This window comes from Lepisosteus platostomus, chromosome 2, assembly GCF_059453375.1.
Source record: "Lepisosteus platostomus isolate fLepPlt1 chromosome 2, fLepPlt1.hap1, whole genome shotgun sequence".
Classification (NCBI taxonomy): domain Eukaryota; kingdom Metazoa; phylum Chordata; class Actinopteri; order Semionotiformes; family Lepisosteidae; genus Lepisosteus; species Lepisosteus platostomus.
The window spans coordinates 67,532,417-67,545,165 of record NC_142612.1 but is presented as its reverse complement, the minus strand read 5'-3'; positions in this window follow the sequence as shown (position 1 = coordinate 67,545,165).

Below are 12,749 nucleotides of genomic sequence, written 5' to 3'. Positions count from 1 at the left end.
TACAATCGTTGTTTCAATGCATATTCGTTTTTTTCAAGAGAGTTTATAAAGGACCATACAGTCTACGTTTTCATTTTGTATTAATTCCATGCATACAAATTTTCTCTTGAACCGCGTGATTTCAAGTGAAAGTATCAGTTTAAGTATACTTTACCGTGTAGATGTCTGTATTTTTTAGCATTAGCGCTTTGAGCCAATTATTGCACGACGTTAGCGATCCATTTAGAATAATTTCAAATGCTTTGCTGCAACCATTCTGTGTTCTTGCCTGTCCTTGTGGAGTTACGACTTTAGCTTCTCAACTGTTTGCTGAATTGGATTTGAATCTGAGGATGAACATGCTCAGTCTTGAGATTCTGCTCTTCTTTCTGCAGCTGAACACCTGTGGCTGCCCTGGCTGTATTTGCAGGGTCATTGTCACACTGCAGAGTGAAGTGCTGAAGTGAGTAAGGCTCAAAATTCATTCCCCTGTCGCTCTCATGAGTTACATTATCACCAAAGAGGACTGAACCAGTTCCCGATGCCCAGGCCATGACATTATGTGGGCCAGGCTTGCTCACAAGCACAAGGCTTCAAGGCAGTCCCAGGAGATGACAAAAATGACCAAGCTCTCTGGACAGGTGAGGCAATGCTAAAACTTTCCCAAAGCGATGAAAAGGTTACAGCATGGAGAAGGAAAGGATCTGGAGAAGCTGCAAACAACGCAACCTGTGTGACAGAGGGATCTCTGTCACTGTCCGCGGACAGTACACGCACAACACACGTCATCTTTTACTTATTTTTATTATCCTTCTTTTTGTTATTTTTTGCACTGTATATAGTTTTCTGTGGGGTTTGAGAGGAGCGCCGTCCAAATAAACCACCACCTTTGCACCTGAGTGCTCTTGAGGCTGAGCCCTCGGTCTGTTTTGAAAGAAGCCACTTGGGCACCCCTCCTGCCCGCCCCGTGACAACCTCATTAGGGCCTCAGTCAGTCTGGCAGGCAGACAACCTGCCTTACAGGGGGAAGGGGGGAACTTGTCGTTCACTCCGACGTTATGTATCTGGAAATATCTGGAACCATCTGGAAAACGGTACCAGAGCATTCGGGCCCGGACTACCAGACTCAGAGATACAGTAGTTTTTACCCCCACACTATCAAACTGTTAAATTCCCAGCCTCTCTCACTTTCACTCTCACCTCACCTCTCACCTATGATCTGAACCTCACAGTGCCTTCTTCCTTTCTTTCTTTCTTACCAAAAACCCAAACACACATTTAAATCTACCTCTACCATACATGTCAAAAGCTCACTCCCCATAATTTCTATCCCTTTATTTTTATTCTGTTGATGCATATTTTTGCACATAACCTGTTAACGTTTTGTTGTTTTGCACATTGCCTGTTGTTGTTTTTTGCACATTGCCTGTTGTTGTTTTTTGCACATTGCCTGTTGTTGTTTTTTTTGCACATCGTCTGGTGTTGTTTTTTGCACACTGCCTGTTGTCTCTGTCTTTCTTTTGCTACACAATTGTATTGTTGTTGTTGTTGTTGTTGTTTTTTCTCTTTGTACTACTTATGTCTGAGAGCTAGCTAAATAGCATTTCGTTATACCATATACCATGTATATGAGTGTAATGACAATAAACTTGAAACTTGAACTTGAATGTAGTAAAATGGAATGAAAAAATGTGGTCCCAGGCTTCCTGTGCTTTTAAAATTACTGTATATAGCACAAGTCATGGAAAAAAATTAGTAATCTGTACGCACCTTTACCAGAGGATAAGAAGCTGAAAAGCAAAGGATCATGCTTAGAAACACTGACAAGCAAATGTTCCGTACACCTAACAGATATAAGGAAGTGGGCATTGTGTTGCCCAGATATCTTAGAAACACATTTTAATGCAAAATACCCCTCCACCACACACACACATACAAAACTAATAGTAATAGATTAAAGTACCTGTCAATCCCAGTCAGACCATAAATGCTCCCAAATAAAATACTACCTGTGCTTTTATAGACAGAATGACATGTGTTGGACTGTTCTGTGAGATAAGTACAGTAATTTACACCTTGATTTCTTCCGTAGGCAGTACAGGTAATGACACAGATGATTGTGGTTATCAGGTTAATGGTCTAGTTACATCACATGCTTACTTAACATTTACCGTGCTTACTGGATAAGATTAAAAATTCTGTTGGAGATATTACAAGTGAGTAAATGATAAGGATACTATATACAATTGCAGTCATTTTGTAGAATTTAGATGCATTTGCCAATTACAGCATATCATGTTTAATAAAGAAAGTCCAGTAATTATATCAGAATTATTGAGGCATCCTATATTTAAAGATAAGATGATATTCTGAAAAGAAGGTACATTCAAATTTTAAAAATGCATGTGACTTTAAACTCAATTGAGTAATTGCACAAATTAGGTGTTGGGTATTTCTTTGCTAAGAATCAAATCAGTGTAATAACATTTCAGCATTTCTTTTTTTCCTTGATTCTAGGTGTGTTGCAGTTTAAAACAATAAAGGTGGATATACATTTACAATTCTTTAGTGCAGGAGAAAAGAGAAGCTATCAATGAGAAAGATAATACAGGAGCATTTCAATGTTTACCATGACAATCTAAATAAACACCAAAAGCAATGTTTAGGCAGACGTCTTTCACAAGCTATGTATTGTGTCTGTTTAGACCTGTGAGCAAAAATACACATACTATGATTAGATCTTCACAATCAGATAAGAAAGTTTGCTGAAAAGAGCAGAGATGGAAATAGAATCACAAGGAAAATAAGCCAATTTAAAACCAATAAGAATCAGGGAAACTAGCAAAGAAGTGTGTAATTATTTAACATAACAAGATTCAGTCAAACAGTCCCAACCTACATCTGTGTACAGAGTCAGCACGCAGAGATGTGGTCTCTTTCCAAAGTTATAGACCTCCTTTGTCTCAGGTCTTTCAAAAGAGCCAGATCGATCTATGGTGTTATATTTCACCTCTGGCTGTCTGACTGCAGAAGTTAGATGCATGTAAATTTGAAATGTACATTTCTTAGCAAACTTTACAAACTTATCAATGTAATACATACAATATATTTGTGTATAATGCATTAAATATATTAGGAATTGAAAAACTGTAGCCATCAATATTATGGTTTCATGTGGTGTTTTAACAATTCCTTAATCCATAGAGTGTATTAGGAATCATTATTTTAATACATGAATGTACTACTTTAATACTTAAATTGAAAGAGACCAGTCAGATTTTATTATAATCGATTTTGTGGCAATGTGTAAATATAGGACAATACAAGCATCTCACTCCATTGTAAAGTTTTCCTTATATTTTCATATAGTGTTGCAAACCTAGCTGTGTGGTCTCAAGTGTATTTGCCATGTTTAATGTAGTATGCAAATATCATAATTTTCCTTAAAGTCTCTTTGTTTTGTGAGTTTTTGTATGAACTCTTGTGTTTATTTATTTTTCTAGTGAAGACTTTTCTCTGTGATGATAATTACTGTTTAGATCTGTAGAGGGAAATAAAAAGTAAAGAACTTTGTGGTTCTTCAATCATTAGAGCACCAGTAAGTGCATGGGACCTCACACACTCTGATCGCAGCTGATAATGTGTATCTGGCTCCCTTTTCCCAAGCACTTAAGAATCAGCACTCCCATCCTGCCCCCCACATTTCAGCTAATGATAACTTTTTTTGCATTATTTTTCAAGTGAGCACCTGCATCCAAAAATAAAATTACATGCGTGCCATATGGATAATTACCAACAATACAGATTTCTGCATGCATTCACCTGGAATGCCATGTAAAAAAGAGCAAGGAAATCTGAACTTAATCCTATCATTGTCCTATTCCAACCCAAAAGGAAATCAAATACCTGGAAGCTCTTAATTGCAGTCTTAACGCTGAAACTCAAACTTCATATTGATAGTAATGTACAGTATAAAGGATAAAGCATGGCTTAAACAGATCCTAAAACTGGATAATTGATGTGCTATTATTAATTATTCTACTGCATAGCCATGCTAAAGGAGAGAGGAGTTCTTTGAAAATACCAAACGTCCATCCATTTCAGGGTGAGGGGGGAGACAGAGCCTATCCCAGCAAGGAACGGGCACAAGGCAGGGTACACCCTGGATGGGACGCCTGTCCATCACAGGGCACACACAGACACACACTCACATCAGGACCAATTTTCGTAGGAGCCAGTTAACCTTTCAGCGTGTCTCTGGGCTGTGGGAGGAAACCAGAGCCCTCAGAGGAAACCCACACAAACACAGGGAGAACAGACAGACAAACCTTATGCAGGGAACACCCCAGGTCCAGAGCTGAACTCAGGACCTCTGGTACTGCAAGGCAGTAATGTTAACCACTGTGCCAGCATGCAGTCTTTAGTAAATATTTACACCTGGTTATGTCACAGTTGCTTTCAATACCAGTTAACTTCATGACAGGAAGGAGAAAGACTGTGACCCCATCATTTTACCAGCAGAGGTCACTAAAACTAAAAACTTGACTTTTTTTCTGGATGTAAAATATGTAAAGAAATGAAAACAAATCTAACTTTATGCATATTGTCCAAGCTGCATTTCTGATTATTTTATTAAATAATAATTTTGGTTTGTCCTGTGTTCTTCCCCAATGACCTTCCCAAAAATGTAAATTACACATAAAGCACAATACAGTACAGTATGTCATAATAATTAATTCTTTTCTATTTTCACCCCTCCAAAGGTTTCCCAGAGTGCTTATATATGCAATTCCATCAGGACCACTATAGAAAAGATCAGAAGTGAGAAACTAGGTATAGCAGTTTGTGAAAGTCCACAGAGGAATTAAGAATGGGGAACCGTGTCAGCAGGCATTGCATGTTGAGGTTAATTCCACACATTAATTAAAACTCCTCGCCATACTGGAGCATTGGTTTGGGAATTCCTGGCTGGAAGGAAGAACACCATCTACTGCTGTACATAATACCACTTAGAGCAGCATCCTGCTTTTCCACAGAGATCTCCCATTGCAATAATGACCCAGCCCAGCTCTGTTTCACTACTGATATCTGACATTCTGAGCCCACAGAGTGGAAACACTGCTGTAAAATATAATTTCTAGTGAGCTCACAAAGGTATGTTCTGCTTTTCATTCAAGTTTGGGATCTGTTTTCCTGCAAGCTTGAAGATTGGCATGGATCTTTGATGTTGTGGCTAGTGTTTTACACAATAAAACTAAGTAAAACTCTCAATGGGTACTGGTCTGAAATTGGTCTTGTCAAGTCTGGTGTCCCTCAGGGCTCAATACTGGGCCCCTTGCTCTTCAGCATTTACATGTTCCCACTTGGTCAGCTTTTAAGATCACATGGCCTCAGCTTTCATTTTTACGCTGACAATACTCAAATATACATCCATACCAAACCCGACACTGATGTGGCTGTCTCTATTCTATCTAATTGCATCTCTGACATAAAAATTTGGATGACTCAAAACTTCCTTCATCTTAACTGTGACAAGACTGAAGTCATGCTTATTGGTACCCCCCATCAACTTCGTAAAGCCAGTCCTGTAACCCTGTCTGTAGATGGCTCTGTACTTGAGCTCCAATCAAAATTGAAAAACCTTGGGGTTATATTCGATTCTGGCTTAACATTCGACCCACATGTACAGCATACTGTCAAAACATCTTTTTTTCACCTTAGAAATATCGCAAGACTACGCCCTATGCTATCATTAACTGTGGCTGAAAAGCTGATCAACATATTTGTATTCTCTCGAATTGACTACTGCAATGCTCTGCTCCCTGGGGTATCTAAATCTACTCTGAACAAGCTGCAGTATGTCCAAAATTCAGCAGCCAGAATCCTGACCAGGTCTAGTGCAAGTGTTCACATTACTCCTATCCTGGAGTCCTTGCACTGGCTTCCGGTCAAATTCCGCGTAGACTTTAAAATCCTCATGCTCACCTACAAGGCTTTACATGGCTTGGCACCTCAATACCTGTCTGAACTTTTATCGCCCTACTCCCCACCTCGCAACCTCCGCTCTTCAAATTCTGCCCTCCTTACTGTCCCCCAAGCCCGTCTACATTGTATGGGCGACAGGGCCTTCTCCTGCTATGCCCCCAAGCTCTGGAACTCTTTGCCCAAGGATATTAGAGAGTCACCTTCTCTAAACTTCAAATCCAGACTCAAAACCCTCCTTTTCAGAAAAGCCTTTACTTAACTGGTTCCATTCTTCACCCCTCTGCTCTTCTTAATACCATCTTCCACGGTCTCCTCTATTGTTATTGTTGTATTGTTGTAATTATAATTGTGTCCTGTCTTGTGAAATTTTCTTATTTATTGTTGTAGTCTTCTTATTTATTGTTATTGTCATCCTGTAAAGCGCTTTGAGAAGCCACCTTTAAAGGCGCTATATAAAATAAAGTTTATTATTATTATTATTATAAGTAGCATTGTGATGATGCATGATGGTGCTTATATTGGTACAGTACATGCCGTCAAGCAAATAAACATTTTACCTGTTGCATCCCCCTGGTCAGGTGTTACATTCAGCCACATGACTATCTGTGTGTTCTACAGAGGGAAAGTGAGCAAAGGCATGCATGTGGATTTGGATTAATGGTAGCTGCCTAACTCTTGCCTTTGACACTTTATTAAAAAAAAACTTCAGCAAAGATCTGCAAGACTGTGGTCTCTACTTCACAGACACGATCCACAACAAAGAAAAGATATGTCCTATTTTAAGTCTTCAGTGCACAGAACTAGGAATTCTAGCCCTGTTGCTGATAGTGTATCTCCGCGAAACAGACAATGAAAACGTACAGCTCATGTTTTATCCAGACTGATAGTAGAATGTCTTCCAAAGTGCACCCTGCTCTTCCGAAACCGGGCTCTTCAGGGATACTTTTTGATCTTGGCAAATTTGTTCTTGCAAACATCCTGTCTTAAAGGCCACATTTAGACTTAAATCATTTCAGTAAAATCAACAAAGGAGAACTGGTGGCTTTGAATCCTTCAAAGTTCTTTCATAATGTTGCAAAAGAGGTTAAGGAACCTGGTCAAGGCAAATCGCTTTATACATTTTTAATACAAATTTTAATATTATCTGTTATCATTTGTAGCTTATCCTCATAATACAATACACATGAAACATAATTAATACATATAATAAAATATATACATAATACACATAAAAGACAGTTTTATGTGTATTAAAGGGTAGAATGATTCTGACAAAACAAAGAAAAGATATGTCCTATTTTAAGTCTTCAGTGCACAGAACTAGGAATTCTAGCCCTGTTGCTGATAGTGTATCTCCGCGAAACAGACAATGAAAACGTACAGCTCATGTTTTATCCAGACTGATAGTAGAATGTCTTCCAAAGTGCACCCTGCTCTTCCGAAACCGGGCTCTTCAGGGATACTTTTTGATCTTGGCAAATTTGTTCTTGCAAACATCCTGTCTTAAAGGCCACATTTAGACTTAAATCATTTCAGTAAAATCAACAAAGGAAGAACTGGTGGCTTTGAATCCTTCAAAGTTCTTTCATAATGTTGCAAAAGAGGTTAAGGAACCTGGTCAAGGCAAATCGCTTTATACATTTTTAATACAAATTTTAATATTATCTGTTATCATTTGTAGCTTATCCTCATAATACAATACACATGAAACATAATTAATACACATAATAAAATATATACATAATACACATAAAAGACAGTTTTATGTGTATTAAAGGGTAGAATGATTCTGACAAAAACAGGTAAAAAAACGTATTTTGTAAATCAGTATTCATGCAAAATTGATTGCAGTATTTATAACAAATGTTTCCTTTTCTGTGAATAGTTTATATTGTTGCCTTCTTCAGCGCTGTTGCTGAGAACTTGATTATGAAGAGCTTATTTAGAACCAACAGCGGTCAGACAAAAAAAATGCATTATTATTGTGATGACATTTTTACAGAAAAATACTGTAAAAAAATACTATCACACCTTCCTAAAGATGGTTAACCACATTGGTAAGAGCTGTAACATTTTCATCTTATATGGAGATAATAAAACCATCTGGTTATTTTAGCCTGAACACAGGAAAGTCAGACAACACGGTGATTTGGTTTAAAAATTTGCCCAAGCCAAATGAAACACGAAGACCAGGGCCAGGCAGTTTAAATGAAAATGTAATGGAAATCAAGTCAAGGCTGATTATCTAGGGTGTGTTGTGCAAACTGTCAGGCTATGTTGTAGATGCAGAGTCATTGGGAAAGCTCCAAATGAGGCTTGGAGAGTCTGAATGACAGACCTGTTTAAAGTTGGAAAGCTAAAAGCAAGAGGTATTGGGCATGTTTTCTGAACTATAAGCTTTGAAATATTTTTTCACACATAAATAACCCTTTTCATAATCTCCTAAACTACTTTGCTTGTGGACTGAACTACAGTAGGCCTACTGTAAGTGGTCCATGATCTTACAATGATCACAGTTTCTCATGCCTCATATACAAACCTGTCCAAAATGGATTTCTATTCAATCTTGGAGTCTTCAAGTTCTTCTATAAATCCTTGTGTTTTTAGCTGGATACATATCCCAGATTAGTTTTGTCAGTACAGTATGTTCTAATGCCACTGCTCTTCTTGGTATGATACTGACCCAACAGTCATTAATTCCCACCTGGAAGTCTTATCTCAGGTGTACTGTACTTCCTTTCTAAGGAGATTTGTCTGCATAATTATTTTGAATATAGATCCCACACTCTCTTCCTTAGCAAGCCTGTTCTGATGGGAAATATAGAGAAATCCACTAACATCTCCTGTTTTCTTTTATATATTTTCTTAATAACAATTGATGTATTTCTATTAATTATATGTGTAAATTAATCCTCACAATTTATCTCAAGTCATGACCAAATGTCTTTAAATAGAGGGCACCTTCTTGAGAAGCATTTATTGAAAAGGGTGCTCTAACTAGAAGCCCTTACAAACAGTAGAGAGATCACTTTATTAGCCATATACTGTTTCTTTCATTAGGAATTTGTCTTTTCACATACCCCAGCTTGCTCTCCATGAGACACACAGGCAGAGAGAAGCTTAGGGTAAGAGCACAGGGTCAGCCATTGTACAGCACCCCTGGAGCAGCTGGGGTTAAGTGCCTTGCTCAGGGGCCCAGGAGAATAGAATTCCTCTGCCACCCAGGGGATTTGAACCAGTAACCTTCCAGCAACAGATGCAGCTCCTTAAGCACAGAGCCACCGCTCCATTCTCATGGCTACTGTTCATGGCTAGTGGCTACTATTCAGTGGTATTTTGTGATTGGTTAGCTGCATACAGTACATGAAATCATGTAACAGTAAGACAGTAAATATTCCCCTTTCCAAAGTAAAGACTCAGCAGTGATCAAAAAGAGTGGACATGTCACATTTTTTTTTTAAGAATGACAGCAGGAGAGTTAGATATGTAAATGCAGTTTGGAGGCACGTACATTACTGCGATGGTATATCTTTAGAAGACAGGCAGAAATTGACTATCCCCATCAGCATGCAAAGGCAGCATGTGGAGCGCTTGGCCCTGGGTGGGGCGCAGATAACTGCAAAACTTCCGAGAAAGTGAGGGGCTTCTGTTAGGCTGAGGGTCATCTGTCTCTGTAGATATACTTCAAAAGAAGAAAGTGTGGAGGGTCTCTGCTGCCATTCCACCCTGCTGATAGAGAATTATTGTGCGCATGGCACTGGATTGGTCACTTAAACATTTAACACGCTAGCTACTGTATATGGATGATTACCTCCTTTTAGACCTTCAGTGAAGAATATACAGTATTGAATACCCTACTCAAGTACCGGGGGCTCTTCTGCTGGGAATGTTGGTGAAACCATTGGCAGGTTAAAAGCCATGGAAGTTTATTTAGCAATTTATTGTGGCACTTCATTATTTTTTTATATTTCTTCCTATTATAAATGGCAAAATCCTGAAGAATAGATATGTAAGTGAGTTGTGCTTTATTACTCGTGAATTTGCTGGTTTACAGTATGTGTTTCATTTTTTGTTCTCATTGTAATGAGACAATGCAATCCACATGTACAAGCACTGAATATTCACTAATTGATTCACAGGGACTGTCTTCATTAAAGGCCTCATGAAACGCTTCAGTGGGCCAGGTAACAAGGTACCACGATGAAGTACTGAAAGTCCAGTCCAGTCAGCAACAGGCACTATGAGGGACTGAATTGTTTGGTGAAGGGAGATGATGCAAAAACACCCAGTTGAATTACAAAAACCACAAGAAGGAAAGGAGGAAATTTGTTATTGGTGTGAAAAAACATCACTGCCCACGAATCAACATCATCATTTCTTCCAACAAAAAAGAATACATTGTTCCCTTTTTCTTCAAAGGTGCCATTATTGATCAAAGAACATCCAGAATCTCTTTCAGGTGTCGTAGTCCAATTGCCTTGTTTGTCTTATACACTTAAGACAGGTGAAGAGTAAGTGCACTGACATTCAGTATGTTTTGTATCACAGTGTTTCCAGTTTCTGTAATGTGTAATTAGTTAAATTAATAAGTACAAGACTCACATTTGAAAACATTTTTAATTATTCCATATAGGGGTGGCTCCTGTGAAGCTGCTGGCATGATCGCCTCACATCTCCAGGGCTGTGGGTTGAAACAGGAATCTGCATTTTTGTTTTTTTTTTGTTTTATGTTCTATTATATACTGTAGGTGGAACTTTTTCATTACAATAATCAGATAGTATGTTCATACAGTATATTCTTGTTTTTTATTGTTGGATTGTTAACAATAGATTTCCCATTTAAAAAGCACTAAAAAGAGGCCGGACCAGAATTCAATTGACCTGCGTATCAATCCATCCACACACTTTGTGTTTATTTGGGTCATTAAGGAATTATACAAGATGTATTCATGAGTGCTGCTTGCCTTTGTTATTTCTTCCTTCATAAGGTCATAACTATAGAAAGATTTTGACTCCATTTGACTTTTCCCAGGACTTTACCTGGATCCACAATATTTCCTTTCACAAAAAGAATGCAATTTGACCAGCCCACACTTTGGCAGACTGCACAGCAGAAGCACAATAATGCTTGTCGAAACACTTCACTTTAGAAAAAATGTGTTTCTCCCAGTGTTTTCTGGGTTGGGCTCCAGTTAACTGAACCCTCTAAAGATAAAGCACTTACTGAAAATTAAAGGATAGAACCATGCTTCATTGACGCTTATCAATAGCTAAGCTTTATTACACATTGAGGTTTTTTCTTTCTGTTTTGTTTCAAATAGGATTTAAACTGAATTAAAGTCTTCTTTGTTTGGTGCTGAGGGGGAAAGTGTGCACAGTTCTTCAAGGGTGGATGTGACTAAACATTATGAAGAGGAGAAGTAGACGAATGCGAGCCAACAGGATTAAATAAATCCAGGGGAAATACTGTGTTTTGGATATTATAAAGATATCTGTGTTAACCAGCTGAATGCAGAATTAATTTCAGGAGTCACTGTTGGCCTTTTCATTTATGTGGGTACCTGTTCCACATATTTTTATATAAAACAAGCATCACCATTGTGTCCGTTTACATCACCTATTCAGTCCAGGTTTAAGGGTAATTCAGTACAGTTCCCTGTTTGCAAAACAGTTGTGTTGCTCACCTGCTACTATGATGAATGATCAACTGGTGTGTGAGAAAGTACAACTTAAGGGGTTGCTCAGTTTAGGTTAGCTGCATTTTGCAACGACAGCACTTTGTTTTGTACAGATAGAAGCACTAATATTTCCAATCAACAAATGAAAAAGGAGAGTAATTGATTCTGAATAACTAGGCAATTTTGATTTGGACTGAGCATGTGTAGAATGGTCGAGAGAAATACATTAAAATCAGTTACAAATGGTCTTGACGAATGCAAAACCTAAACAAAAAAAGGTGTAAAATATGGTAAAGATTTCAGTAAATAACGGTACAATGCATATTGGACTACTCATATGCAGATGTTTTATACAGTATGTACAGTAAGCTAACTAAATGTGTAATTAAAACTATTTGGAATCACAAATGGAGCTGTTGTCGATAAAGCTGTTCTGTCCATAAACTTTAGGTTGGTGAGCAAATATTTATCTTCAGATCCAATAGAACATAAAGTGGATGAGTTCTGTGTTTTGTAGTTCTATTATTATAGAATGCCAATAATATTAAGGTTTTGCTGTGATTAGAGGTGCCAAGTCTCAGCCCCAGAGTGCATACTGTATCTGAGTGGAGTTTGTACAGTATATTCTCTTCATGGATGCGTGGGTTTTTTCCACATGCCGATTAGATAAAGAGATCATATTAAGAAACAAAATATGTATTCAATATATTGATAACATTTGTTAACCTGTGAAGTATTCAGTTTTACATTTTTTACAACATGAAAATATTGAAATCTAAGATGATACTGTATATTTCCTCAAGCGGGTGCCGTAAACCACTGGCTCAACAGGATCTGCCAAATCATTGAAAGTATGTTGCAAAAGCTTAGTTTTGAAAATACATTCTCAGATCTCACACTGATAAAGGTAGAAATCTGTCAAAATCATATTGTGATGATTCCACAAGACAGACCTCTGTTTCATTATGCCCACTTTACAGCATTGTCTTTGACAGAGGCCTTGCACAGTTCTTGCTTCAGGCCTTGAAGGAGTCGTGGGGGTTACTTTTAGGTTGTGGTTTGATTTTGTTTGTCATTTTTGTAATAGCAACTGTGTTGATAAGCTGT